The following is a 6000-nucleotide window of genomic DNA, read 5'->3' on the forward strand; positions in this document are numbered from 1 at the left end:
TGAAAGAATTTGAATGTTATTTGCTTCCCCAGCGCAGCTGCAGATTAACTGGGAGCTCCTGAATTTGGACAGTGATGAACAAGTGACAAAAATCCCTCTGAATCCCCCAGGAAAGCAGAGGATAGAAACAGTCAAGATGGAAAGTGAAACAAGTGACACTTTATTGCAGCAGCAAAAACTCATTGCCAGATTCTCGAGGTAGTTATTGCTGAACTTTATGTGAACTGGAGGTGAAAACTGAAAGACCTTTCACAACATTTGTGCGAAATGGCTGTTTTTCAACTTTGTAAACCCTTGTGATTTTACAATGGTAAATGTTGAGAAAATTATTTTGAATGCTTACCGGCTAATGCAAAAATGCAACAACATCACTTACAGATACAAGTTTAAATATGGGTCAAAATTGTTCTGTGAAATGTAACCAGTTGTAAACGATTTCTTGGCTGCATCATTTACCTGGCTGTAATTTCAGGAATTGTCACCCTGAGTAACTGAGAAGCCTAAGAAAAATTGGCTATTCTCAAACTGCAGCAAACAGGCCTCACCAGCAAAAACTCTTTGCCAGAATTTCAAGTTATTGCTGCCCTTTCTGTAAAATGGAGGTGAATAGTGAAAGGCATTTAATACAATTTGTATCAAATGGCCATTTTCCAAACAGGCCACTCCAGGTTTTACATTGCAGCAGTTTTTCTACATTCAGTTGTTAATGAGGTCTTGGGGGTGGGGGTGGGGGGTGGTGGGTGCTGTGCTGGAGGAGAGGGAGAGAGTGATAGGGTCCTGAAATGAACCATTTGCAACGTTCACAGGAATATCCCTACCCCATTCCCACACCATTCCCGTTGGAGGGCCTGAAATATCTCTTCTTTGAAGGTTTTTGTGTGTTTGTGTGCATATGTGTGTGAATGCCATTGCATCCTTCTGGTCTCTGTGCAATCAGCTCTGTCAGCACAGATCCTGGAATTGGAACCTGGACCCTTTCCCATCTCAGAGTAACCACTAACCGAGCTCCCTTATTTTATTATATCTCATTCCTTTCCATTGACACATAGTGTTCTCACCAGACAACTGTGAGCTTCTCCAGACTGAAGGACATACTTGCAGCAGCGCAAGTACATTGGCATTAGAGTAAAGAGCATCAGCAAGCCTGTTACTTCAGATGATGATTTTTTTTAACATGAATAAGACTAGGAATTAAAATCAATCGCCTCATTCAAACTGCTGGTTAGGCCTCAACTGCATAATTGTGTTCGATCCTGGGCACCACACTTTAGGAAGGATGTCAAGGCCTAGGGGAGAGTGCAGAGGAGGTTTACCAGTCTCGAAGGAAGACTGTGTTTGTATGTGAGAGAGAAAGGGGGAGAGGTTTCAAGGAATGGCCAACAATTTTAGAGTGATTAAAATTAACTAGGAGTGATTAAAATGCAACTTTAGTGGGTAGTGTAATAACTAGGCAAAAGAAACAGATTTCCACTTTGATGCATCTTTGTTTTAAGATATGCTGAAAGAGACAGGACTCTATACTTCAGAGAAAGATAGATTTCAGGGTGAGCTGATGCACGTTTACAAGATGAAGAAGGAAACATATTGTGCTACAGTTGGCTTTGTTCCAATGTAATAGGTTAGTGTGGACCCTGGAAACAAGGGGCACTTTATTGCAGCAGCAAAAACTCTTTGTCAGAATGTGGAGGTCTTTATCAGTGAACTTTATATAAACTGGAGGTGAAAAGTGGAAGATCTTTGATACCATTTGTGTTAAATGGCAATTTTGCAGCTTTGTAAACCCTTGTAACATTAAACTGGTAATTGTTAAGAAGGTTTTTTTTGATTGATTACAGGCTAATGCATAAAAACAGCAGCAAATACAGTACAAAGAAATCATTGACAAATATAACTGTAAATATGGGTGAGAATTGTTGTGTGAAATGTCACTGGTTGTAAAAGTTCTCTTGGCTGCACCATTAACCTGTCTCCAGTTTCAGTCTTTGTCACACAGTGGAATTGAAAATCCGAATAAAAACTGCCTGTTTATACTGCAGTCAAACCGGTCTCTCCAGCAAAAACTCTTAGTCAGAATTTCAAGGGAACTGCAGTGAGACATTCTCAGTCATTTTCTGAACTTCCTGTTAACTGGAGGTGAATAGTGAAAGACATTTAATACAATTAGTGTTAAATGGTCATTATCCAAAGTGGCCCCTCCAGGCTTTAAATTACAGCAGCTTTTCTGCTCTGTTAATGAGGTTTTTTTTTGGGGGGTGGTGGGGGAAGAGACAGACAGGTTTCTGTCTGGAATGGTCCATTTGGGATATGGCTGGAATATCCCTCTCTCCCCCATTCCCTGTTTACACAGAAACTCAGCTTGGACTGTCCCATACCTGGGAGGGAGTGTCCAGATGGAGGAAGCTGAGAGTTGGTTGGATGAGCTGTATTTTGGATGGACTGGCTGTTTTCAGTGACAGGTTCTGGGATATATTAGGACAACATCAGGCTCCATTCTTTCTTTCCATGTGGCTGGTTTGTGAAGGTGAGTTTCTGTGTCTCTGTGCCCAGGTGAATTGCAAGCTGATTACAGTGTGTGTGTGTGTATGACAGAGAAAGAGAGAGAGAAACAGTGAGGGAGAGAAAAAGAGAGAATCTCTCTCTCTCTTTCTGTGTTTCTCTGGCTCTCTCATGTTTCTCTCTCTCTCTCCGTGTGTTTCTCCCTCTCTCTGTTTCTCTGTGTGTGTGTGTGTTTCTGTGTGTGTGTGTGTGTGCGTGTATTTCTCTCTCTCTCTCTCTGTTTCTGTGTGTGTGTGTGTCTTATTTCTCTCTCTCTCTCTGTTTCTGTGTGTGTTTCTCTCTCTCTCTCTGTTTCCTCATCTCTCTCTCTCTCCCTCACTGTGTTTCTCTCTCTGTTTCTCTGAGTGATTGTGTCTTCCTGTCTCAATGGCTTTCTCTGTTCTTCTGTCTCTCAATCTCTCTCTCTCTCTCTGCGATTCTGTGTGCCTTTCTCTCACTGGCTTTCTGTCTGCCTCTTTGCTCCCTGCAATTTCTTTCTGTCTATGTTCTTTCCCTCCACTTTTTTCCCTTCTCTTTTTGTCGGTCTCTTTCTGTCCTTTCACGATTTCTGACTTTTTTTCTCTTTTCTCTACTTTCTCTGGCTCTCTCTGGATTTCTCTCACTTTGTGGCATTTTCTCTCTTTCTGGATTGTCCCCCCGCAAAAATTACCCCCACGCGCAAAAGTTACCCCCCTCCCACAAGATATTCCTCCCCCTGCAAAATTCCCCCCTCAAATTATTTCCCCCAGAAATGGTTCCCACCCATGGAAATTATTTCCCCCCCCCCCGGAAAATATCCCCCTATGAGCAAACCACCCCCCCAAAATCTAATACCCTCACTCTGAACAGACCCCATTTAATTATCCCCTACCCCCGTTCAAAGCCACCCCATCAAAATACCACCCCCCCCCCCACCGGGAACGGGCCTACATCTAAATACCCCCCAGGAACAGACTCCCATCTAAATACCATCCCCGGGAACAGACCCCAATCGAATACCCTTCCTGTCAACAGGCCCCCATGTAATTAGCCCTCCACCCTCCCAGTAAACAGTCTCACATCTAAACCCCCTGGAACAGACTGGAGAATCCTCCCCGCTCCCATTTTAAACCTGGAGAATCCTGCCCCACCCCTCCAATTTATAACATATCTAATTCCCTCTGTGAATATCACCCTCTAATTCTCCCCCTGCCCCCACTGTAAACACTCCCCCCTTTCTAAATACCCTCCCTGTGCTGTAAAAGCCTCCCCACCACTAATTCCCACCCTGTATCATCTCCTCCGTGAACAGACACCCCCGTGTAACACCCGTCGTGTCTTTGTGTTTGTTCAAGAACATTCTCTTTTTATTTGCATATGAACCTCAGCAAATAATTAACAATGTGCAGTGGGGCTGTCGGGCAAGAGTGGAATTTGTTTCCTCACCACTCGGTGCAGCGTGTGTCTGGTTTCACAGCGCCTGGGTCGTTTGGCTTCCTTTTACTTTAATTGTCTCATTTAATTGTTCAACCATCGGACGTATTTTAGTGGCCAATAGAACCCGCAGGAAACTCCGGGGTAACAGGAGTGAGAATCGCAGTGATTCAGAAATGGAGAACCGCAGGAAATCCATTATTTTATTGTTCACTGTATCGGGCTGTTTTATACAGTTGTGGTTGACAGTTGCCGTGAGTTTAGTGGCGACCAGACTGACAAACACCAATTATTACCGAGGTGACCGCACAGCCCCTGGATATATCGCCTATGAAACCGGAACTTTCCATAAGTTTGTGAGTTGTATTCAAAACCCATGCATTTATGTAGCGATGCAGAGAAACTTCAGAGAAGAGCTGAAGAATGGGTTGAAATCTCTCTGGCCAGTACATTTGAGATTAGTTAGAAAATGCGGATAAAATTACAGAAAGCTTTTTCACATCTGAAGCTCAGCTTCAACTCATTTCCTACTGTAAAGGTCCTTCTTTTCGGAAATGTGAAAATTAGATGAGCTCTTTTGCAAACTGTTCTTCCATTTTGTAGCACACGTTTGATGTCAGAATTACATTCTTTCTTCACCCTTCATTCATTGAGTTAACATAACTTATTCCTGCAAAATCAGCACATTTCAAGTTCACGTTTCAAAGATAACAATGATGGATTTCACTTGGTGCAGAAACAGAGGTCCTACGATGGTTGATTTTGGTAACATTCCGGGACGCTTGGTGTGAATATTGCCAGTGTGGGTCTGACTGTCAGATGTCATTCCTCATTGACAAATGTAACCGGGATCTTGTAACATGATAAGTTTTCGAATGGAGGAAACTGTCAGAACTCGACACTGATCAATGTGACAAATCAGCTCTTTTGCCCCAGATACTGAATTGAATTCTTCACTGTGACACGGAGTTCAATCACCACGAGAGACAACATGTGAAATTGGAAAAGGGATACTCCTGTCAGGATATATACATCGGTGTAGAAGAACAGAATGAGAATACTAATGCTTAACGGTATTACAGAAATTAGCAAACATTATCCTGACAGTTTGTAATGGGATAGTCTGTGGCACCTGTCACTACTTCAATATATCAAAAAAGGAAACCCTGACAATTCAGTTAACGACACTTTAATGAAGTTGAAATAGTTGAATTCTGACGTATTATTTTTACCGAGCCCATACAGTGCAACAGGTGCATGGAATATCCTGTACTGTGAATCCAAGTATTATCCTCAGTTGTGGAGATCCTGTTGGAAGAAAGCTGAATTTTGATAACCTGAAAGATAACAGCTGAAACATCAGAAACATCCTACATTCCCTCCTTTAACTCATGAGTAAGGAATTGTCTGGGATTGGTGGGAGGCGGTTGGGTGGTTTCGTTCCAGTGTAGGTGGAGGGATGAATGATGTTTGACTAAGTTCATGATCTCTGTTGCATTTTAACCAATTGGGATTAAAAAAATGCAATTTACTAACCATCGATTAAGTTATCCCCAAGCTCCTGAGTGAGAGAATTTCTCGCAAATGAGACGGAAGAATCCAAACACTACGTCATGCACGAAACAAATTAAGCGGTCACAAATCAGAGCTGCAAGTTAAAGTTTAGCACACAGGGGCTTAATAAGCATTAACACATATAAAAAGATTTTTCTAGCAATTCCGAACCAAAACACTAATGGGTAGAGTTACTTCACAAACTTCAGTAGCGAAGGTTGTTCGGACCATTAACTTATTATAAATCAGCATCAAAGGATGCTAAGCTTTCAGCAGAACAGTAACCAGACACTACTGTTATAAATTGGCGAGACGTTATATATTGATTCACGAGATATGCGTGTGGCTGGAAACCCCAGCTTTTGTTGTCCAGTTTAATTGTCGGTGAAGAGCAGGTAGTGAGCCCCGTTTTGAACAGCTGCTGACCATTTGCGAAGGTCTGTTCACTGCTGTTAGGAAGGGAGCTCTTGTATTTTATCCCAGCAACAGTGAATGATT

This window comes from Heterodontus francisci, chromosome 28 (assembly GCF_036365525.1).
Source record: "Heterodontus francisci isolate sHetFra1 chromosome 28, sHetFra1.hap1, whole genome shotgun sequence".
In the NCBI taxonomy this organism is placed as follows: domain Eukaryota; kingdom Metazoa; phylum Chordata; class Chondrichthyes; order Heterodontiformes; family Heterodontidae; genus Heterodontus; species Heterodontus francisci.